At 39.7% G+C, this 26,806-nt stretch overlaps 1 protein-coding gene across 2 annotated transcripts in view; it reads right to left on the reverse strand.

Moving 5' to 3' along the window:
- Window positions 1–26,806, reverse strand: part of LOC128666408 (uncharacterized) — a 113,126-nt gene that overhangs the window by 84,700 nt on the left and 1,620 nt on the right. For both annotated transcript variants that reach the window (XR_008403240.1, XM_053721000.1), the window contains exon 2: window positions 17,243–17,294. The gene's annotated coding sequence lies outside the window, so the exon portion shown is untranslated. The remainder of the gene's footprint in view (window positions 1–17,242; window positions 17,295–26,806) is intronic.

A 26,806-nucleotide genomic window follows, 5' to 3' on the forward strand; every position in this document is an offset into this window, starting at 1 on the left:
ATGACCAGTAGTACTCAGTGTGCATATAATGACCAGCAGTACTCAGGATGCATATAATGACCAGCAGTACTCAGTGTGCAAATAATGACCAGTATTACTCAGTATGCATATAATGACCAGTAGTACTCAGTATGCGTATAATGACCATTAGTACTCAGTGTGCATATAATGACCAGTAGCATTCAGTATGCATATAAAGGCCAGTAATACTCAGTATACAGTTAATGGCCAGTAGTACTCAGTATACATATGATGAGTTGACCAGCAGTACTCAGTGTGCATATCATGACCAGTAGTACCAGTATACATATAATGACCAGCAGTACTCAGTTTGTATATATAATGGCCACTAGTACTCAGTATGCATACAATGTCCAGTAGTAGTCAGTATGCATATAAAGGCCAGTAATACTCAGTATACATATAACGGCCAGTAGTACTCAGTGTGCATATAATAACCATCAGTACTCAGTGTGCATATAATGGCCAGTAGTACTCAGTGTGCATATAATTACCAGCAGTACTCAGTAAGCTTATAATGACCAGTATTATTCAGCATGCATATAACGGCCAGTATTACTCAGCATGCATATAATAGCCAGTAGTACTCAGTATGCAATGCATATAATGGCCATTAGTACTCAGTATACAATTAATGGCCAGTAGTACTTAGTATACATATAATGGCCAGTAGTACCCAGTGTGCATATAATTGCCAGCAGTATTCAGTTTGCATATAGTAACCAGCATTACATAGTATACATATAATAACCAGTAGTACTCAGTATGCATACAATGACCAGTAGTATTCAGTATGCATATAAAGGCCAGTAATACTCAGTATACACTTAATGGCCAGTAGTACTCAGTATACATATGATGACCAGCAGTACTCAGTGTGCATATCATGACAAGTAGTACCAGTATACATATAATGACCAGCAGTACTCAGTTTGTATATATAATGGCCACTAGTACTCAGTATGCATACAATGTCCAGTAGTACTCAGTATGCATACAATGGCCAGTAGTACTCAGTAAACATATAATGGCCAGTAGTACTCAGTGTGCATATAATAACCATCAGTACTCAGTGTGCATATAATGGCCAGTAGTACTCAGTGTGCATATAATGACCAGCAGTACTCAGTATGCATATAATGACCAGCAGTACTCAGTATGCATATAATGACCAGCAGTACTCCATATGCATATAATGACCAGCAGTACTCAGCATGCATATAATGACCAGCAGTAATCAGTAAGCATATAATGACCAGCTGTACTCAGTATGCATATAATAACCAGTAGTACTCAGTGTGCATATAATGACCAGCAGTACTCAGTGTGCATATAATGACCAGTAGTACTCAGTGTGCATATAATGACCAGCAGTACTCAGTGTGCATATAATGACCAGTAGTACTCAGTGTGCATATAATGACCAGCAGTACTCAGGATGCATATAATGACCAGCAGTACTCAGTGTGCAAATAATGACCAGTATTACTCAGTATGCATATAATGACCAGTAGTACTCAGTATGCGTATAATGACCATTAGTACTCAGTGTGCATATAATGACCAGTAGTATTCAGTATGCATATAAAGGCCAGTAATACTCAGTATACAGTTAATGGCCAGTAGTACTCAGTATACATATGATGAGTTGACCAGCAGTACTCAGTGTGCATATCATGACCAGTAGTACCAGTATACATATAATGACCAGCAGTACTCAGTTTGTATATATAATGGCCACTAGTACTCAGTATGCATACAATGTCCAGTAGTAGTCAGTATGCATATAAAGGCCAGTAATACTCAGTATACATATAACGGCCAGTAGTACTCAGTGTACATATAATAACCATCAGTACACAGTGTGCATATAATGGCCAGTAGTACTCAGTGTGCATATAATTACCAGCAGTACTCAGTAAGCTTATAATGACCAGTATTATTCAGCATGCATATAACGGCCAGTATTACTCAGCATGCATATAATAGCCAGTAGTACTCAGTATGCAATGCATATAATGGCCATTAGTACTCAGTATACAATTAATGGCCAGTAGTACTTAGTATACATATAATGGCCAGTAGTACCCAGTGTGCATATAATTGCCAGCAGTATTCAGTTTGCATATAGTAACCAGCATTACATAGTATACATATAATAACCAGTAGTACTCAGTATGCATACAATGGCCAGTAGTATTCAGTATGCATATAAAGGCCAGTAATACTCAGTATACAGTTAATGGCCAGTAGTACTCAGTATACATATGATGACCAGCAGTACTCAGTGTGCATATCATGACAAGTAGTACCAGTATACATATAATGACCAGCAGTACTCAGTTTGTATATATAATGGCCACTAGTACTCAGTATGCATACAATGTCCAGTAGTACTCAGTATGCATACAATGGCCAGTAGTACTCAGTAAACATATAATGGCCAGTAGTACTCAGTGTGCATATAATAACCATCAGTACTCAGTGTGCATATAATGGCCAGTAGTACTCAGTGTGCATATAATGACCAGCAGTACTCAGTATGCATATAATGACCAGCAGTACTAAGTATGCATATAATGACCAGCAGTACTCCATATGCATATAATGACCAGCAGTACTCAGCATGCATATAATGACCAGCAGTAATCAGTAAGCATATAATGACCAGCTGTACTCAGTATGCATATAATGGCCAGTAGCACTCAGTGTGCATATAATGGCCAGCAGTACCCAGTGTGCATGTAATGGCCAGTAGTACTCAGTATACATATAATGGCCAGTAGTACTCAGTATACATATAATGACCAGTAGTACTCAGTCTGCATATAATGGCCAGTAGTACTCAGTGTGCATATAATGGCCAGTAGTACTCAGTATGCATATAATGGCCAGCAGTACCCAGTGTGCATGTAATGGCCAGTAGTACTCAGTATGCATATAATGGCCAGTAGTACTCAGTGTGCATATAATGACCAGTAGTACTCAGTATGCATATAATGATCAGCAGTACTTAGTATACAGTTAAAGACCAGTAGTACTCAGTATGCATATAATGACCAGCAGTACTCAGTGTGCATATAATGACCAGTAGTACTCAGCAGTGTTCCCTCTAAGGCCAGTTTTGTGAGCGACCCAGCAGTGCAACAGTTAATAAGGGAACCACACATTGCAGTCTGCATTGTGTAGTGTTTGCTAATTGCTCCAATTAACTGTTTCACTGCTTGGCTGCTCACAAAACTGACCTTATGCATATAATGACCAGCAATACTCAGTATTCATATAATGACCAGCAGTACTCAGTAGGCACATAATGACCAGCAGTACTTAGTATGCATATAATGACCAGCAGTAGTTAGTGTGCATATAATGAACAGCGGTACTCAGTATGCATATAATGACCAGCTGTACTCAGTATGCATATAATAACCAGCAGTACTTAATATGCATATAATGACCAGCAGTACTCAGTAGGCATATAATGACCAGCAGTACTCAGTAGGCATATAATGACCAGCAGTACTCAGTATGCATATAATGACCAGCAGTACTCAGTATGCATATAATGACCAGTAGTACTTAGTATGTGTATAATGACCAGCAGTACTTAGTACGCATATAATGACCAGCGGTACTCAGTATGCATATAATGGCCAGTAGTACTCAGTATACATATAATGACCAGTAGTACTCAGTGTGCATATAATGGCCAGTAGTACTCAGTGTGCATATAATGGCCAGTAGTACTCAGTATGCATATAATGGCCAGCAGTACCCAGTGTGCATGGAATGGCCAGTAGTACTCAGTATGCATATAATGACCAGTAGTACTTAGTATGTATACAATGACCAGCAGTACTTAGTATGCATATCATGACCAGCAGTACTCAGTAGGCACATAATGACCAGCAGTACTTAGTATGCATATAATGACCAGCAGTACTTAGTGTGCATATAATGACCAGCGGTACTCAGTATGCATATAATGACCAGCTGTACTCAGTATGCATATAATGACCAGCAGTACTTAGTATGCATATAATGACCAGCAGTACTCAGTAGGCATATAATGACCAGCAGTACTCAGTAGGCATATAATGACCAGCAGTACTCAGTAGGCATATAATGACCAGCAGTACTCAGTAGGCATATAATGACCAGCAGTACTTAGTATGCATATAATGACCAGCAGTACTCAGTATGCATATAATGACCAGCAGTACTCAGTATGCATATAATGACCAGCAGTACTTAGTATGCATATAATGACCAGCAGAACTTAGTATGCATATAATGACCAGCAGTACTTAGTGTGCATATAATGACCAGCGGTACTCAGTATGCATATAATGACCAGCTGTACTCAATATGCATATAATGACCAGCAGTACTTAGTATGCATATAATGACCAGCAGTACTCAGTAGGCATATAATAACCAGCAGTACTCAGTAGGCATATAATGACCAGCAGTACTCAGTATGCATATAATGACCAGCAGTACTCAGTATGCATATAATGACCAGCAGTACTCAGTATGCATATAATGACCAGCAGAACTCAGTAGGCATATAATGACCAGCAGTACTTAGTGTGCATATAAGGACCAGCAGTACTCAGTAGGCATATAATCACCAGCAGTACTCAGTATGCATATAATGACCAGCAGTACTCAGTATGCATATAATGACCAGCAGTACTCAGTATGCATATAATGACCAGTAGTACTCAGTATGTGTATAATGACCAGCAGTACTTAGTGTGCGTATAATGACCAGCAGTACTTAGTGTGCGTATAAGGACCAGCAGTACTCAGTAGGCATATAGGGCGCGATCCGATATACGGCACAGGTTTCGGCGCAAGTGTGGAAACCTGCGCCGCCCGTAGTTTCAGCTCGCAACTCGAGCTATCACATATACGGCGCCGTCAGATGCTAAAGTGCTGTAAGTCGGACAAACTAGCGATGTCCAGAAATCTGTGTAAGTACAAATTTCTGGAGTCGCCAGTTACTTACGGCACTTTAGAAACTGCCACCGCCTACAAAACCTTACTAAAGTATTAAATCTCCCGTACTGTCTAACACGCCTCCCAAAAATAACCCGACACATATACCCCTCTATCCGCAATCCCCCCTCTCACTCCTAATAATAAATATATTAACCCCTAAACCGCCGCTCCCGGACCCCGCCGCCAGCTACATATGTTTTACCACCCTAATGTGACCCCCCCCTACACCGCCGCCACCTAGATTAAAATTATTACCCCCTCATGTGAGCCCCCCTACCCCGCCGCCACCTATTTAAACTATATTAACCCCTAATCTGACCCCCTTACACTGCCGCCACCTATATTAAAATTATTAACCCCTAATCTAATCCCCCTACACCGCCGCCACCTATATTAAATTTATTAACCCCTAAAATACTAATATTTCCCTACCTTAAACTACATTACAAATAGCCCTGAAAAGGGCCTTTTGCAGGGCATTGTCCCAAAGTAACCAGCTCTATTACCAGCCCTTAAAAGGGCCTTTTGCGGGGCATTGCCCCAAAGTAACCAGCTCTATTACCAGCCCTTAAAAGGGCCTTTTGTGGGGCATTGTTCCAAAGTAATCAGCTCTTTTACCTGTAATCTAATCCCCCTAAACCGCCGCCACCAATATTAAATGTATTAACCCCTAATCTAATCCCCCTACACCGCCGCAACCAATATTAAATATATTAACCCCTAATCTGACCCCCCTACACCGCCGCCACCTATATTAACCCTAATTATATTAGGGTTAATATAGTTAATATAGTTATTATATATATTAACAATATTAACCCTATCTAACTCTAACACCCCTAACTTAATTATTATTAAAATAAATCTAAATAATATTAATAATATTAATTAATAATGACCAGCAGTACTCAGTATGCATATAATGACCAGCAGTACTTAGTATGCATATAATGACCAGCAGTACTTAGTGTGCATATAATGAACAGCAGTACTCAGTATGCATATAATGACCAGCAGTAGTCAGTATACATATAATGACCAGCAGTACTTAGTATGCATATAATGACCAGCAGTACTCAGTAGGCATATAATGACCAGCAGTACTTAGTATGCATATAATGACCAGCAGTACTTAGTATGCATATAATGACCAGCAGTAGTCAGTATGCATATAATGACCAGCAGTACTTAGTATGCATATAATGACCAGCAGTACTCAGTATGCATATAATGACCAGCAGTACTCAGTAGGCATATAATGACCAGCAGTACTTAGAATGCATATAATGACCAACAGTACTTATTATGCATATAATGACCAGCAGTACTTAGTATGCATATAATAACCAGCAGTACTCAGTATGCAAGTAATGGTCAGTAGTTTTCAGTATACATATAATGACCAGCAGTACTCAGTATGCATATAATGGCCAGCAGTAATCAGTATACATATAATGACCAGTATTACTCAGCATGCATATAACGGCCAGTATTACTCAGCATGCATATAATAGCCAGTAGTACTCAGTATGCAAGGCATATAATGGCCAGTAATACTCAGTATACATTTAATGGCCAGTAGTACTTAGTATACATATAATGACCAGCAGTACTCAGTGTGCATATAATGGCCCTAGTACTCAGTATGCAGGTAATGGTCAGTAGTACTCAGTATAAATATAATGGCCAGTAGTACCCAGTGTGCATATAATTGCCAGCAGTATTCAGTTTGCATATAGTGACCAGCATTACATAGTATACATATAATAACCAGTAGTACTCAATATGCATACAATGGCCAGTAGTACTCAGTATGCATATAAAGGCCAGTAATACTCAGTAAACAGTTAATGGCCAGTAGTACTCAGTATACATATGATGACCAGCAGTACTCAGTGTGCATATCATGACCAGTAGTACCAGTATACATATAATGACCAGCAGTACTCAGTTTGTATATATAATGGCCACTAGTACTCAGTATGCATACAATGTCCAGTAGTACTCAGTATGCATACAATGGCCAGTAGTACTCAGTATGCATATAAAGGCCAGTAATACTCAGTATACATATAACGGCCAGTAGTACTCAGTGTGCATATAATAACCATCAGTACTCAGTGTGCATATAATGACCAGCAGTACTCAGTAAGCATATAATGACCAGCAGTACTCCATATGCATATAATGACCAGCAGTACTCAGTATGCATATAATGACCAGCAGTACTCAGTATGCATATAATGACCAGTAGTACTCAGAATGCGTATAATGACCAGCAGTACTCAGTAGGCATATAATGACCAGTAGTACTCAGTATGCGTATAACGACCAGCAGTACTCAGTTGCATATAATGATCAGCAGTACTCAGAATGCATATAATGACCAGCAGTACTCAGTATGCATATACAGGGAGTGCAGAATTATTAGGCAAGTTTTATTTTTGACGATTAATTTTATTATTGAACAACAACCATGTTCTCAATGACCCAAAAAAAACTCATTAATATCAAAGCTGAATATTTTTGGAAGTAGTTTTTAGTTTGTTTTTAGTTTTAGCTATTTTAGGGGATATCTGTGTGTGCAGGTGACTATTATTGTGCATAATTATTAGGCAACTTAACAAAAAACAATATATACCCATTTCAATTATTTATTTTTACCAGTGAAACCAATATAACATCTCAACATTCACAAATATACATTTCTGACATTCAAAAACAAGACAAAAACAAATCAGTGACCAATATAGCCACCTTTCTTTGCAAGGACACTCAAAAGCCTGCCATCCATGGATTCTGTCAGTGTTTTGATCTGTTCACCATCAACATTGCGTGCAGCAGCAACCACAGCCTCCCAGACACTGTTCAGAGAGGTGTACTGTTTTCCCTCCTTGTAAATCTCACATTTGATGATGGACCACAGGTTCTCAATGGGGTTCAGATCAGGTGAACAAGAAGGCCATGTCATTAGATTTTCTTCTTTTATACCCTTTCTTGCCAGCCACGCTGTGGAGTACTTGGACGCGTGTGATGGAGCATTGTCCTGCATGAAAATCATGTTTTTCTTGAAGGATGCAGACTTCTTCCCTGTACCACTGCTTGAAGAAGGTGTCTTCCAGAAACTGGCAGTAGGACTGGGAGTTGAGCTTGACTCCATCCTCAACCCGAAAGGCCCCACAAGCTCATCTTTGATGATACCAGCCCAAACCAGTACTCCACCTCCACCTTGCTGGCGTCCTGAGTCGGACTGGAGCTCTCTGCCCTTTACCAATCCAGCCATGAGCCCATCCATCTGGCCCATCAAGACTCACTCTCATTTCATCAGTCCATAAAACCTTAGAAAAATCAGTCTTGAGATATTTCTTGGCCCAGTCTTGACGTTTCAGCTTGTGTGTCTTGTTCAGTGGTGGTCGTCTTTCAGCCTTTCTTACCTTGGCCATGTCTCTGAGTATTGCACACCTTGTGCTTTTGGGCACTCCAGTGATGTTGCAGCTCTGAAATATGGCCAAACTGGTGGCAAGTGGCATCTTGGCAGCTGCACGCTTGACTTTTCTCAGTTCATGGGCAGTTATTTTGCGCCTTGGTTTTTCCACACGCTTCTTGTGACCCTCTTGACTATTTTGAATGAAACCCTTGATTGTTCGATGATCACGCTTCAGAAGCTTTGCCATTTTAAGAGTGCTGCATCCCTTTGCAAGATATCTCACTATTTTTGACTTTTCTGAGCCTGTCAAGTCCTTCTTTTGACCCATTTTGCCAAAGGAAAGGAAGTTGCCTAATAATTATGCACACCTGATATAGGGTGTTGATGTCATTAGACCACACCCCTTCTCATTACAGAGATGCACATCACCTAATATGCTTAATTGGTAGTAGGCTTTCGAGCCTATACAGCTTGGAGTAAGACAACATGCATAAAGAGGATGATGTGGTCAAAATACTAATTTGCCTAATAATTCTGCACTCCCTGTAATGACCAGTAGTACTCAGTATGTGTATAATGACCAGCAGTACTCAGTATGCATATAATGACCATTAGTACTCAGTATGCATATCATGACCAGTAGTACCAGTATACATATAATGACCAGCAGTACTCAGTATGCATATAAAGGCCAGTAATACTCAGTATACATATAACGGCCAGTAGTACTCAATGTGCATATAATAACCATCAGTACTCAGTGTGCATATAATGGCCAGCAGTACTCAGTAAGCATATAATGACCAGCAGTACTCAGTAAGCATATGACCAGCAGTACTCAGTATGCATATAATGACCAGCAGTACTCAGTATGCATATAATGACCAGTAGTACTCAGTATGCGTATAATGACCAGCAGTACTCAGTATGCGTATAACGACCAGCAGTACTCAGTTGCATATAATGATCAGCAGTACTCAGAATGTATATAATGACCAGCAGTACTCAGTATGCATATAATGACCAGTAGTACTCAGTATGCGTATAATGACCAGCAGTACTCAGTATGCATATAATGACCAGTAGTACTCAGTATGCGTATAATGACCAGCAGTACTCAGTTGCATATAATGACCAGCAGTACTTAGTATGCATATAATGACCAGCAGTACTCAGTATGCATATAATGACCAGCAGTACTCAGTAGGCATATAATGACCAGCAGTACTTAGTATGCATATAATGACCAGCAGTAATTTGTATGCATATAATGACCAGCAGTACTCAGTGTGAATATAATGACCAGCAGTACTTAGTGTGCATATAACGACCAGCAGTACTCAGTAGGCATATTATGAACAGCAGTACTCAGTATGCATATAATGACCAGCAGTACTTAATGTGCATATAATGACTAGCAGTAATTAGTATGCATATAATGACCAGCAGTACTTAGTGTGCATATAATGACCAGCAGTACTCAGTAGACATATAATGAACAGCAGTACTCAGTATGCATATAATGACCAGCAGTACTCAGTATGCATTTAATGACCAGCAGTAATTAGTATGCATATAATGACCAGCAGTACTTAGTGTGCATATAATGACCAGCAGTATTTAGTGTGCATATAATAACCAGCAGTACTTAGTGTGCATATAATGGCCAGCAGTACTTAGTGTGCGTATAATGACCAGCAGTATTTAGTGTGTATATATTGACCAGCAGTGTTCAGTTGCATATAATGACCGCAGTACTTAATATGCCTATAATGACCAGCAGTACTTAGTATGCATATAATGACCAGCAGTACTCAGTTTGTATGTAATGGCCACTAGTACTCAGTATGCAATGCATATAAGGGCCAGTAATACTCGGTATACATCAAATGGCCAGCAGTACTCAGTTGCATATAATAACCAGCAGTGCTAAGTGTTTATATAATGGCTAGTAGTACTCAGTGTGCATATAATGACCAGCAGTACTCAGTTGCATATAATGACCAGCAGTACTCAGCATGCATATAATGACCAGCAATAGTCAGTATGCATATAATGACCAGTAGTACTTAGTATGCATATAATGACTAGCAGTACTCAGTAGGCATATAATGACCAGTAGTACTCAGTATGCGTATAATGACCAACAGTAATCAGTTGCATATAATGACCAGCAGTACTCAGTATGCGTATAATGACCAGCAGTACTCAGTTGCATATAATGACCAGCAGTACTCAGTATGCATATCATGACCAGTAGTACTCAGTATGCGTATAATGACCAGCAGTACTCAGAATGCATATAATGACCAGTAGTACTCAGTATGCGTATAATAACCAGCAGTACTCAGTTGCATATAATGTCCAGCAGTACTCAGTATGCATATAATGACCAGCAGTACATAATAGGCATATAATGACCAGCAGTACTTAGTGTGCATATAATGACCAGCAGTACTCAGTATGCGTACAATGACCTGCAGTACTCAGTTGCATATAATGACCAGCAGTACTCAGTGTGCATATAATGACTAGCAGTACTCAGTAAGCATATAATGACCAGCAGTACTCCATATGCATATAATGACCAGCTGTAATTAGTATGCATATAATGAGCAGCAGTACTCAGTATTCGTATAATGATCAGCCGTACTCAGTTGCATATAATGACCAGCAGTACTCAGTGTGAATATAATGACCAGCAGTACTTAGTGTGCATATAATAACCAGCTGTACTCAGTATGCATATAATGACCAGCAGTACTTAGTATGCATATAATGACCAGCAGTAATTAGTATGCATATAATGACCAGCAGTACTTAGTATGCATATAATGACCAGCAGTACTTAGTATGCATATAATGACCAGCAGTACTTAGTGTGCATATAATAACCAGCTGTACTCAGTATGCATATAATGACCAGCAGTACTTAGTATGCATATAATGACCAGCAGTAATTAGTATGCATATAATGACCAGCAGTACTTAGTATGCATATAATGACCAGCAGTACTTAGTATGCATATAATGACCAGCAGTACTCAGTTTGTATATAATGGCCACTAGTACTCAGTATGCAATGCATATAAGGGCCAGCAATACTCGGTATACATCAAATGGCCAGCAGTACTCAGTTGCATATAAGAACCAGCAGTACTAAGTGTGCATATAATAACCAACAGTACTTAGTGTATATATAATGGCCAGCATTACTTAGTGTACGTATAATGACCAGCAGTACTTAGTGTGCATATAATAACCAACAGTACTTAGTGTATATATAATGGCCAGCATTACTTAGTGTGCGTATAATGACCAGCAGTACTTAGTGTGCATATAATGACCAGCAGTACTAAGTGTGCATATAATAACCAACAGTACTTAGTGTATATATAATGGCCAGCATTACTTAGTGTGCGTATAATGACCAGCAGTACTTAGTATGCGTATAATGACCAGCAGTACTTAGTATGAATATAATGACCAGCAGTACTCAGTTTGTATATAATGGCCACTAGTACTCAGTATGCAATGCATATAAGGGCCAATAGTACTCGGTATACATGAAATGGCCAGCAGTACTCAGTTGCAAATAATAACCAGCAGTACTAAGTGTTTATATAATGGCTAGTAGTACTCAGTGTGCATATAATGACCAGCAGTACTCAGTAAGCATATAATGACCAGCAGTACTCAGTAAGCATGTAATGACCAGTAGTACTCTGTATGCATATAATGACCAGCAGTACTCAGTTGCATATAATGACCAGTAGTACTCAGTATGTGTATAATGACCAGCAGTACTCAGTATGCATATAATGACCAGTAGTACTCAGTATGCGTATAATGACCAGCAGTACTCAGTTGCATATAATGACCAGCAGTACTCAGTATGCATATAATGACCAGCAGTACTTAGTAGGCATATAATGACCAGCAGTACTTAGTATGCATATAAGGACCAGCAGTACTTAGCATGCATTTAATGAGCAGCAGTACTCAGTATGCGTATAATGACCAGCAGTGCTCAGTTGCATATAATGACCAGCAGTACTCAGTGTGCATATAATGACCAACAGTACTTAGTGTGCATATAATGACCAGCAGTACTCAGTAGGCATATAATGAAAAGCAGTACTCAGTATGCATATAATTACCTGCAGCACTTAGTGTGCATATAATGTCCAGCAGTACTCAGTATGCATATAATGACCAGCAGTACTTAGTGTGCATATAATAACCAGCAGTACTTAGTGTGCGTATAATGACCAGCAGTACTCAGTATGCATATAATGACCAGCAGTACTTAGTGTGCATATAATAACCAGCAGTACTTAGTATGCATATAATGACCAGCAGTACTGAGTTTGTATATAATGGCCACTAGTACTCAGTGTGCAATGCATATAAGGGCCAGTAGTACTCGGTATACATCAAATGACCAGCAGTACTCAGTTGCATATAATAACCAGCAGTACTCAGTGTTCATATAATGGCTAGTAGTACTCAGTGTGCATATAATGACCAGCAGTACTCAGTAAGCATATAATGACCAGTTGTACTCTGTATGCATATAATGACCAGCATTACTCAGTTGCATATAATGACCAGCTTTACTCATCAGGCATATAATGACCAGCAGTACTCAGTTGCATATAATGACCAGCAGTACTCATTATGCTATAAATGAGCAGTAGTACTCAGTATGCGTATAATGACCAGTAGTACTCAGTATGCGTATAATGACCAGCAGTATTCAGTTGCATATAATGACCAGCAGTACTAAGTATGCATATAATGACTAGTAGTACTCAGTATGCGTATATTGACCAGCAGTACTCAGTATGTATATAATGACCAGTAGTACTCAGTATGCGTATAATGACCAGCAGTACTCAGTTGCATATAATGACCAACAGTACTCAGTATGCATATAATGACCAGCAGTACTCAGTTGCATATAATGACCAGCAGTACTCAGTATGCATATAATGACCAGCAGTACTTAGTAGGCATATAATGACCAGCAGTACTTAGTATGCATATAATCTACAGCAGTACTCAGTATGCATATAATGACCAGCAGTACTCAGTTGCATATAATGACCAGCAGTACTTAGTATGCATATAATGAACAGTAGTACTTAGTATGCATATAATGACCAGCAGTACTCAGTATGCATATAATGACCAGCAGTACTTAGTATGCATATAATGACCAGCAGTACTTAGTATGCATATAATGACCAGCAGTACTTAGTATGCATATAATGACCAGCAGTACATAGTGTGCATATAATGGCCAGCAGTACTCAGTATGCATATAATGGCCAGTAGTACTCAGTATGCATATAATGGCCAGTAGTACTCCAGTACACATATAATGGCCAGTAGTACTCAGTATGCATATAATGATCAGTAGTACTCAGTATACATATAATGACCAGCAGTAACTCGAGTTGCATATAATGGCCAGCAGTACTCAGTATACATATAATGGTCAGTATTACTCAGCATGCATATAATAGCCAGTAGTACTCAGTATGCAATGCATATAATGGCCAGTAGTACTCAGTATGCATATAATGACTAGTAGTACTCAGTATGCATATAATGACCAGTAGTACTCAGTATACATATAATAGCCAGCAGTACTCAGTATGCATATAATAGCCAGTAGAACTCAGTATGCATATAATAGCCAATAGTACTCAGTAAGCATATAATCGCCAACAGTACTCAATATGCATATAATAGCCAGCAGTACTCAGTATACATATAATAGTCAGTAGTACTCAGTATACATATAATAGCCAGTAGTACTCAGTAAGCAGGTAATAGCCAGTAGTACTCAGTAAGCAGGTAATAGCCAGCAGTACTGAGTATACATATAATAGCCAGTAGTACTCAGTAAGCAGGTAATTGCCAGCAGTACTCAGTATGGATATAATAGCCAGAAGTACTCAGTATACAAATAATAGCCAGTAGTACTCAGTAAGCAGGTAATTGACAGCAGTACTCAGTATGCATATAATAGAAAGCAGTTCTCAGTATACATATAATAGCCAGCAGTACTCAGTAAGCAGGTAATAGCCAGCAGTACTCAGTATACATATAATAGCCAGTAGTACTCAGTATACATATAATAGGCAGTAGTACTCAGTAAGCAGGTAATAGCCAGCAGTACTCAGTATACATATAATAGCCAGTAGTACTCAATATGCATATAATAGCCAGCAGTACTCAGTATACATATAATAGCCAGTAGTACTCAGTATACATATAATAGCCAGTAGTACTCAGTATACATATAATAGCCAGTAGTACTCAATATGCATATAATAGCCAGCAGTACTCAGTATACATATAATAGCCAGTAGTAATCAGTATGCATATAATAGCCAGTAGTACTCAGTATGCATATAATAGCCAGTAGTACTCAGTATACATACATACATACATACAAAATATGTATGTGTGTATGTTTCTCGGGCGTATAATAGCCACTGCCTCACCAGCCTCTGACTTCACCGCACGTGACTGCAGACCCCTATACATATTAAGGGATAGATTTAACAAAGGCTAAGCAGACAGGATATGCTATAGCAAATCATCTCCGCTTGACCTCGCTAAATGCCAACAGCATACGCTGTCAGCATTTGACATTGCACAAGCATTTCTAGTGAAATGCTAGTGCAATGCCCCCCCCCCCCCCGTTCACTTGCGGCCAATCGACCGCTAGCAGGGGCTGTCAATCATCCCGATTGTATTGCATCGGGATGATTTCAGTGGTAGCGGAGAAGTTACGGAGCAACGGTCTTACGACCACTGCTTCTTAACTTCTGTTTCTGGCAGACCAGAAACAATAGGGCGTCGATGCAGCATACGCTGCTTGATAAATCGACCCCATACTGTAATCTTTTGCACATACTCAGTAGGATCCAGTGCTTCAGAAAGTGTGCATATAAAAGACTTAGCACAATATGATAAAATAGGAAAGTTTTAAATTGATTAATTAATAGTTTAAGATTAACATTGACTTTAGTGTCCCTTTAATATACTGCACCATGAGCTGCATTTTTTTAATGGGACATTAAAGTAATTTTTTTACATGCATCAGGAATTAATCTTATTAATAAACGTTTACAACTGCATTTTGTTGGCAAAATATGTACTGTTTTGTAGCTAGGAACACACCCCCCATGAAAAGCCTTGTGAGAGTTATCTACCATTATTTATCACCTTTGCTGTGGCTAGTTAGGGACAAATATAAATGAGCTCAACGGCATATATCAAGCAATCACTGCCCAGCATGTAGGAATGGCAGGGTTCTGAACTAAATTAAATACACTCCAATCTCTAAGGGAAGTGGAAATATTACAATTTTCTGATTTAAATTACAGCAAACGCCAGAAATACAAAATGAAGGTGCATTGCAAATTATTTTTTCACTGCCTTTAAATGAGGAATTAAATATGTGCTTAATATCTTTTAAATTGAATCAAACAAAAATCACATGAAACTAACAATTTGATTTAATGGACCACAGAAGAAATTGCATAATCATTAAATGCATAACTAAAATTTCAGTTAGTTACATTTTTCTTCACTCTGATCATGTGACAGCATCAGCCAATCACAAAATGCATATGCATATATTCTGTGAATTCTTGCACATGCTCAGTAGGAGCTCTTGCCCTAGAACGTGTACATATAAAAAGAGTGTGCACATTTACTGTATATGATGGAAGTGAATTGAAAAGTGTTTTAAAATTGGGCGCTCTTTCTGAATCATGAAAGTTTCATTTTGACAGTGTTCATTTAACAAATTTAATGCAGGGAAATATTTTGTCCTTACTAAATATGCCTGTTCCTAAGGTGGCAGAATTTAGGGGGGGGGGCAGCAAAATTTATAAGGTATTCTTCTATGACATGATGTCTTCCCATTTTGTTGCTCAAATTATTAATCCTGGTTCTCTCACTTAAAATTTCATGAAACCTGATTTTCTTTTTTCATGATTCTTATAGAGCATGTCATTTTAAATAACTTTCCATTTTATTTATAATATTTGTTTTGTTCTCTTTATACCCTTTGTTCAAAAGTATAGCTAGGTAGGCTCAAAAGCTACTGATTGGTGGCTAGCTCCCAATAGTGAATTACTGCTCCTATAACAAAGGATACCAAGAGAATTCACAGGAGTGGCGCAGATGTGCCTTTATTAGACAATACACAATGGTTTCATGCAAAAAATATGGAAATAGGTTCTTGCAAGCAATTAAATGTGCATTAAAACAAAAACTGTCTCTTATGTGTAATCAACATCATATGTTTGGCTGATCCACTGGGACATCAGTATTTAACTATCAATAATCTTCCCCTTTGCAATGTGAGCAATGCATTTAGCATTTCCCAATAATGCAAGGGCCTCTCCCGAGTGAATCACTAATTCCTATTAGATTAACTCCAGATTAGTTCAGATGGATACACAGTTCATCAATCCACTGGAATATTATGTTCCTGCTTCCAAAATGTTTTATGTATGAATATTTGGTTATAGTCCGTTTTCTATTCAACAATATTTTCTGCCATACACAGCAAGATTAAATATTATAGTAACACAATTACTATATAAATTATGAATATTCAAGATAGATTACACTTAATTAAACATTCACCAAAATGTAAAATATAATAAATGGGACATGCAATTCAAAATTAAAACTTGTATGTTTCAGATGCAGCAATATAGTTAAAAAAACAAACAAAAAAACATTCCAACTTACCTATTTTTCTTGGTCTCCTTGTTTTAACATGGCTCCTTTCCATAAAGGCATACTGAAATAGGAGTATACATATTTAGTTCTTTAGCACTATGTGCCTGCAGCAGTGTGTGTAGCTATGTTGTACATGCAACAAGTAGAGGGAGCTGCAGCAGGCAGGGCTGAATGACAGCAGAGAATGGTGCTACTAAAGCGTACAGTCTATGGCCAAATATGCAGTCTGCACTAGAGCAGACCGCACACTATAGTAGAAAAGTGTATGTAGATATTAAAATGTTCCTTTATTAAAAAAGTATATGTAGATCTCACACCTATTAAAAGTATAGTAGAAAAGTGTATATAGACTATTAAAAGTATATGTGGACCGCACGCTATAGTAGAAAAGTGTATATAGACTGCACGCTATAGTAGCACCGCAGAGAAAACCCACAGCTCTGCTTTTAGTCACTTCAACACACATGCACTGTTGGGATGTTTTCCATTCAAAAAGATATATTCACTCTCAATTTATGTTCAAACAGTTTTATGTACTAAACAGTGCTTCTAGCTATACAGCATTAACTTGGTTTACCATAGAGTTTTTTCATACAGTGTCTAAAGTTACTGCTCTCAAAAGCTCCCTCTACAGGTTTCCTATAAAACATTTCTTGACTTTTCAGCCAGGTTTATCCAAATGTAAGAAGTAATAATATATCTCAAATCAGACTTTGAAATTAAATATGAGCATCAGAATGTTAGTTTAATAATATTACATTGTGTTTGGACATTAACCAAAATGAATTGTTATTGGTTGAGTGCATTCAAAACTGATTTGCCAGTCATCAATAATTATCAGCCATTTTTTTTTTTTTACGTTCAAGTTGGTCAAATATAATTTTGTTTCCATAAATGTCTGTAAGGATCCCTTGAGAAGCCTGCAATAGCATTTTTAAAGTTTGCTGTTCATTGTGTGTTTTAGCTACATTTGCTATTGCATTATTTAGTAATTCAAGCACATTTTCTAATTTGAATGTCTTCTTACAAATGTACTCTATAATTAGTCTAGGAGGTATCAAGGACCTCTGATTATAGTGACAGCACCTGTGCATTTTGCATAGTTCATTATGCCTTACTGTGTCCTATGTTTTGATATATGTGTAAGTGTTGCTCCAACTAAGGTAAAAATAGATCTAACTTCTACTTGTAAGACTAATGGGTTGTGTGAGAGGTTCAAACGGTACCCTGAAGCAGTTGCTTAGGATGTTCTCGGCCTCTCACAAAGACTGGGAAGATACCTGCCGCACCTCCTATTTGCATACCAAGAGGTGCCCCAGGAATCTACTGGGTTCTCCCTCTTTGAATTAGTATATGACTGGGGGGTGAGGGGCCCCTAGACTTATTGAGAGCCCACTGGAAGGATCAGTGGGGGAGGAAGGACCCTCCATTGAGGGGTATGTCCTAGAATTCAGAGACTGACTGAAGGACCTCGCCGAGAGGGTGCAAGAGAAGCGGTGGTACGAGCGGAATGGTCATAACCGGGACCCTAAAAATAGTGCAGAAGGTCCTGGCCTGAAGCCTGTCAAAACAGACAAGCTACAGGCTTCCTGGCAGGGACCCTATCGAGTGGTAGAACAGCTGAATAACACAACCTATCTGGTAGCCAAATGCTCAGATGACCGGGTCCATCAGACCTTTTATGTGAACATGCTGAAGGCATACCAGGAAACGGTAGAGGACATAGCCGCCATATGTGCCCCGGCAGTGGAGGACTCAGTTAGATGAGAGGCTAGGACTAAGTAGAGGGAGCAAGTCAGACAGGGTACTAGGGAACCAGGGAGACATGTTATCCACTACTCCTGGGTACACCATGGGTAGCGGTGCACCGAGTGGAGACCCTGGGACAGCTGGCATACCGAAGTCCCCGAGGCAGTTAGGGAAATATGTGCAGCAAGTTCAGGGAGATGCTGGAAATGGGTGTTATTGTGTTATTGGGTGTTATTGAATCGTCCAACAGCCCTTGGGTATCCCGGTGGTACTGGTACCCTAACGGGACGGGACTACCCAGTTCTGCATAGACTACCATAGGCTCAATGACAGAACCACGATCGATGCCTACCTTATGCCCCAGGTCAGCGACCTTCTAGATCACATGCCTGCTGCAACTTCCTGACCACCCTAGACCTCTGCAAGGGGAACTGGCAGATCCCCCTGGACCTGGAGTCCATTTCAAGTCGGTGTTCATCACCCCCTTCGGCCTATACCAGTTTAAGGTCATGCTGTTTGTGATGAAGAATGCTCAGTGACCTTCCAGAGGATGGTAAATCACCTCCTGGATGGCCTCCAGGATTATGCCTGCGCATACCTAGATGATATTGCGGTCTATAGCGACACCTTGGAGGATCATTTGGTCCATCTAGGCATTGTTCTAGACAGGTCCTATGGTCCCCCTGAGTCTGAGGCCCCTTCCAAAGCCTTAAGACAGCCTTGATATCTGCCCTTATCCTGGATGCTCCTAACCCAACAAACGTTTTTGTGTCCATACAGATGCCTCCATGTTCGGGTTGTGAGCAGTGCAGAGCCAGGTGGACGAAGAGGGACATAACCACCCCGTAGGCTACATCAGTATGAAACTGTTGACCAGAGAGGTAGGCTATGCGGTGGTGGAGAAAGAATGCTTGGCTCTGGTGTGGGCCCTCAAAAACTACAAACCCTACCTGTACGGACGGGCCTTCACCGTTCTTAAGGACCACAACCCCCTAGTTTGGCTCAACCGAGTTTCATGGGATAATGGACGCCTCTTGAGCTGGAGTTTAGCCATGCAGCCTTTGCTAGCCGGGAAAAAGCAATGGGAATGCTGATGGATTTTCCCAGCAAAACTGAATTGGGATAGCTCCCCCAAACAGCCCAGGCTGAACCGTGCGTGGTTCTAGCTGGGTCTGCCGGACTTTTCAGGGGGGAGCACTGCCAAGGATACCAGGCCAGCAATGCTAAACCCCCACCCCCCCTACTACACAGCCACTCCATTTTCACACCAGATTTGGTCTTTTAAGGGCATTCGTGAACTCCCAGACTCTTGGTTTTGCTTGTTTTGTGATCTGTACATCCTCACAGAAGAGCTGATCTCTGACCGCCTAACCCCTTTACGGCTGGCCAGGCTCCTGGAACTACGAACCGGCCATCTGCTTCCCTGAAAACCCTGCTGACCATTACCTCAGGCCGCTCAAGCAGCCCTTCACCCTAAGCTCCGTTCTTTTGTGGATTGGTACCCCCTAGGGCGGGCAAGAGGTGAGGTGATTTTCCGGAGGGAAGCTCCTTTGGAAACTTGGGGTTTCTGACCCCCCTACAACTTCCCATGCTTTCCCGTGGTACGTATGATCACCTGTAGCTCTGGCCCACAGCAACTGATCATGTCACTTTTTGAAATGTGGGTGGGCTCTGCTATCATCACTTTGCTCCGCTACATAGCGGCATGTTCCAGGTATAGGAAGGACCCTTCTGGCAGAGCTAGCCAGCCAGGGTAGCCTGTGTCCATCACACTTTAATTAAAGGAGCATTCTGAGCAAATCTTAAATGCTGTTATTCATTAACGGATGCCATTTTTGCACTACGGATTCTAGCTTAATGCTGCATTTAATCTGCATAAAAATGTTCAATACAATAGATAAAATGTCCACTTGGCAGTTGAAAATTGCTGTTCTTGAGCATGACATGCCCAGGTGGCTAAATGCAACTGACTCTGCTGATTGGCTTTTCTGTTTGGTAGCTGTAATGCTTGAGGCTCATGATCAGTACTTCACTTATGTGTTTAACCTCTTTGCAGGTTAAACACGTAAACTAAAATGACACGCTATTATGAATTAGAACATGTAATTTTTTTTGCATTAAAATGTTACTGTAAATATTAATTTTAGGGCTTTCTTTTTTTTCTTTTTTCTTTTCCATTTGCAATATAATAAATGGGACCCAATAAGTAGTCCAGCTCAATATATTTGTATCTGCTGGATCGTGGCTATAGGTGAATGGGGCTCTTTTTTGAAAACTACAAAAGAATTAAATACCCACTCAAAATCTTCCCAGGATAACGCTACCCAAAAGAAACCTACTACTTAACATTAATTCCCAATCCCTGAAAACGTGTATAACATTATAAATAAGTCACAAGAAACAATGTGGAAGGAAAAACTGTCATTGGTCACATTATTGTTAGCTTGTTAGACTACAACAAACTAAACTTAGAAGCAAGAGTCCCTAAACTACTCAGACTTAAGTGGTCAGTGGACCAGAACCATAACCTGCAGCATTCAAAATAGAGGCATGAAATGCCGTAGGATATCTTAGGCCTGCTCATTCTTATGTGAGGGGCACCCCCAGGCACCTGCAGGGCTTCAACCATATCTCCAACCTGTCCATAACTCCTACTTATCTCTGTCATCTCAAAGGCTGTGACCTTCCACCACTGTAGTTTATCCACAATCAAGAGATAAATCCTTGTCATTAAATAAACAACAAGAAAAAAAACAGACACACACTCACACATGCAGGGATCTGTGCAGGCCATTCAAGTTGCTCCTGCCAAACTCATCAAATCAAAATGGGTGAAGGGGACAACAAGACTGAATAGTCAATGAGGGGAGACAGATGAAAGCCTGAAAGAGGAACAAGAATTTCAACCACACTAGGAAGAGTGGCCTCGTCACTATTAGCATTCTTAGGCCTAAAATTGAAGACTTCCCTCCCTGGCTACAATGCAATTGCCAACACAAACCCCATAAGGGGAAATACAAGAAAACATTGGGAGAATATAATCCTCCAGTTCAGACTTCCTCTTGCAGAAACATGTTGACAGCTTAGCGGCACAGAAATTCTTCAGGAACAATTCATGGCTTGGATCTCCACCCATATCAGCCTAGCCCCACCTGTGTCACACCTAACCCCACCCACACAACACCTGCAACTCTGCTCCTGTCAGTGCTTCCCTCATGTCTCACTAACACCTAGGCCAGCCAGTCCAAGAAGGCCTCTGGGAAATGTTGGGAGGTATGCGCACTTTATATAATATATATATATAGGTAAGTTGAAAAGAGAAGTCACTCACAGGGTCTTACATCAAAACAATCCTTGTCTTTATTGACGTTTCAGGGTTGCCCCCGTTTTCAAAATAAGCACAAAAAACAAACCAACAAGTACTTACCCTCCTATATACCCCTGCTAAGCACTAAAAACACCCGTCCGGTAATCACGGCCGGACCGGAAGTAACCACAGCGTCATGTGACGTAAACGTCATTATGAATACCATGGCAAACCGGACGCTGAACCGCAACCAGCCGATGTGTAAGTTAAAAACAATAACAATAAACACAGCTGCTGCGAGTGTAATAACAGAGCAAAATATGCAAAGTAGCATCTAAAAGAGAGGGATGTGTAATACAATATTGGGGCTTTAATGTATAACATTTCAGTGGCGATACACTATGAAATATGACAAATGACCCATAATAAGTAAACTAAGCAATGACCTGTCATATAAAAATAATAAATGCAAACAGTATGCTACGATTAGTTGTCTATTCATGTCACCGCTACCACTAGTAAATAAATGCATATAATAATGAACAGGTTAAGCCCCAGTATTTTGTGGGGATGCTATAAATATGGTAATGCGCATATATCGAGTCTGTACAAAATTAGTTACAAGAGGAAAAACAAGATAATCTACAGACATTTTATATCAATAGACATTATATATCAAAAGACATTATATATCAAAGAGTAGAAATGGAATATGTAGATTTAATAGTTAGGAGGCCTAGACATTGTGATTAAGAGTAAGGAAGAAAACTACATTCCAATGATAATATCTTGCATATTACAAGAAACAATGCCAATCCAAGTGTACATTGAGCCCCCTGGTGTATAGTTCCTAGATCAAAGATCCACCTTGACTCTCTTTGCAAGAGGATCTTAGCCCTATCACCACCCCTGGTGAGGGGGGGGGGCGTGATCAATAATGACATATTTAAGATCGTGACTTGATGACCTGCTTCTACAAAATGTCTGGCTACAGGTTGGTCAGAAGATCCATTTTTCAGGGCAGTCCGTATGGCTGACAAGTGATTGGCCATCCTAGTGCGGAGGTCATCCACCGTTTTGCCTACATAAAACATCCACAGGACACAGTGGAGCAGGTAACTATGTATCTTGTCGTACAGGTTACTCTGTGTCTAATCTTATATTGCTTTGTTGAATAGGGATGGCAGAAGTGGTTGCCTGGGGTTAGTCCCCCACATGTAGTGCAGCCCTGTTGTAACAGTTGATGGATCCGTCTTAATGAGTTGATCTCTGAGAGAATATGCCTACGGTTCCCAATCCTTGGTGGCGGCATATTCTTTAAAGGTAGATCCTTATCGGTAGTAAGGAGGTTCCAGTTGTTGCGCAGCGTTTCAGCAATGCCCTCTTTGCCACTTTATTCCTGGTCTCATAAAGCAGTCCTTTTTGAGTGTCATTCACTGCTAATTCTTTGCTCTCTTTTAAATACGTCATTATTTCATCACGCACCCCCCCTCTCACAGGGGTTGTGATAGGGCTAAGATCCTCTTGCAAAGAGAGTCAAGGTGGATCTTTGATCTAGGAAACTATGACACCCAGGGGGCTCAATGTACACTGGATTGGCATTGTCTCTTGTAATATGCCAGATATTATCATTGGAATGTAGTTTTCTTCCTTTCTCTTAATCACAATGTCTAGGGCCTCCTAACTATTAAATCTACATATTCCTTTTCTACTCTTTGATATATAGGCCTCTAGTTATCAAGCCGTCAACCTCAATATGCTGGAATTCCGCAGCGTATTTGTCGACGAGGCTGATTCGCCTAAGTTATCAAGCCCTACACACCGGCAAAAGAAGAATTTTGTGACGTAAGCTACGATCCACCGGACTCAGTCCGACACAGATCGATTCTTACGTCACTCCAGATGTGCCGAGCGCAAAGTTCGGCACAATCTGACTACTTTTGAAAGTTATCAAATTCCTAGCAGGTACGCTCGGCACTTTTCTGGCCCAGCGTACCTGGTTTTCAATCCGCCACACTGGAGGTGGCGGATCCCATAGGAATCAATGGGAGTCTGACCATAGCGAAAGTTCATGTTCGCTGCTGCCCGACATCCCATTAATTCCTATGGGAAACGTCTGCACCTAACACCCTAAACATGTACCCCGAGTCTAAACACCCCCTAATCTGCCCCCCTACACCGCCGCCACCTATATTAAACATGTTAACCCAATACCGCCGCTCCCGGAGCCCACCACCACTATAATAAACTTATTAACCCCTAAACTGCCGCTCCCGGACCCCGCCGCAACTATAATAAATTTATTAACCCCTATCCTGCCGATCCCGTACCACGCCGCAACTAAATAAATTGTTTAACCCCTAAACCGCCACTCCCGGACCCCGCCGCCACCTCTATTAAATTTATTACCCCCTAATCTGCCCCCCCTACACCGGCAGCCACCTATAATAAATTTATTAACCCCTATCCTGCCCCCCTATACCGCCGCCATCTATATTAAACTAATTAACCCTAAACCTAAGTCTAACACTAACCCTAATACCCCCCTAACTTAATATTATTTTAATAATCTAAATAAAAATTACTCTTATTAACTAAATTAATCCTATTTAAAACTAAATACTTACCTATAAAATAAACCCTAAGATAGCTACAATATTACTAATAATTATATTGTAGCTATTTTAGGATTTATTTTTATTTTACAGGCAAATTTAAATTTATTTTAAATAGGTACAAAAGCTATTAAATAGTTATTAACTATTTAATAGCTACCTAGATAAAATAAAGACAAATTTACCTGTAAAATAAAAACTAACCTAAGTTACAATTACACCTAAACACTACCACTATCATTATATAAATTATTCCTATTTTAAACTAAAATACTTACCTGTAAAATAAACCCTAATATAGCTACAATGTAATTATAATTACATTGTAGCTATTTTAGGATTTATATTTATTTTACAGGTAACTTTGTATTTATTTTAACTAGGTACAATAGTTATTAAATAGTTATTAATTATTTAATAACTACCTAGCTAAAAGAAATACAAAATTACCTGTAAAATAAATCCTAACCTAAGTTACGATCATTAAATTAATTAAATAAATTAGCTACCAATACCTACAATTAAATACAATTAAATAAACTAAACTACAAAAAAAAAAACAAAAAACACTAAAATTACAGAAAATAAAAAAAATATTACAAGAATGTTAAACTAATTACACCTAATCTAAGCCCCCTAATAAAAAAAAAAGTCCTACCCTATTCTACATTACTAAGTAATCAGCTCTTTTACCAGTCCTTAAAAGGGTTTTTTGCGGGGCATGCCCCAAAGTAATCAGCTCTTTTGCCTGTAAAAAAAAATACAACCCCCCCATACATTAAACCCACCACCCACTTACCCCTACTCTAACCCACCCAAACTACCCTTAAATAAACCTAACACTAACCCCCTGAAGATCTCCCTACCTTGAGTTGTGTTCACCCAGCCGTGCCGAAGTCATCATCCAAGAGGCGATGAAGAAGTCTTCCATCCGATAGAAGTCTTCATCCAGGCGGCGTCTTCAATCTTCATCCATCCGGAGCGGACCCACTCTTTAAACGAGCCGACGCGGAGCCATCCTCTTCAACCGATGACTACCCCGACAAATGAATATTCCTTTAAGTGACGTCATCCAAGATGGCGTCCCTCGAATTCCGATTCGCTGATAGGATTCTATCAGCCAATAGAATTAAGGTAGGAAAAATCTGATTGGCTGATTCAATCAGCCAATCAGATTCAAGTTCCAGTCGAATTGGCTGATCCAATCAGCCAATCAGATTGATCCACATTCTATTGGCTGTTCCGATCAGCTCAGTGTGTTTACTGACTGGCCGATTAAACAATGAGCTATTGCTGCGGTGGAGGGCGTGAGAGTCCTGTTAACAAGATCTTAGCATTTAGCCACTTAAAAAACATATATATATATATATACAAAAGGAGAAAGAGTAAAATTGTTAATCAAAAGCCGGTCACAAAAACGGAGTATTGTCAAGGTGACATATTGAAGTGTGACAGTGCAGTCTTCACATACTCCGTTTTTGTGACCGGCTTTTGATGAACTATTTTACGCTTTCTCCTTTTGTATATATATATATAATGTTTTTTAAAGTGGCTAAATGCTAAGATCTTGTTAACAGGACTCTCACGCCCTTTACCCTGCAGCAATACTCATTTGTTTAATCGGCCAAGTCAGTAACACACTGAGCCGCTATCATTCCAGCCAGCAGCCTTATACTTTGGTACTAAACTTTTAATATCGGAAAAGAGTTTACCATTTTAATATATATTTATTTGCTGGGCTCCCCTACTTTTGGAAAAGTGTCTAACTCCCAGGATTTAAGATTCAGTACCTTAAGAGAAAATGACCATACATTACCCTGTGTTTTCTACCATCCTAACCGGTGTGACCTACTGGCTAAGTGTATATATTATTGATATGCTATAATCTTACCTCATCATGGG

The sequence above is a fragment of the Bombina bombina genome, chromosome 7, assembly GCF_027579735.1.
Source record: "Bombina bombina isolate aBomBom1 chromosome 7, aBomBom1.pri, whole genome shotgun sequence".
NCBI classification, from domain to species: Eukaryota; Metazoa; Chordata; class Amphibia; order Anura; family Bombinatoridae; genus Bombina; species Bombina bombina.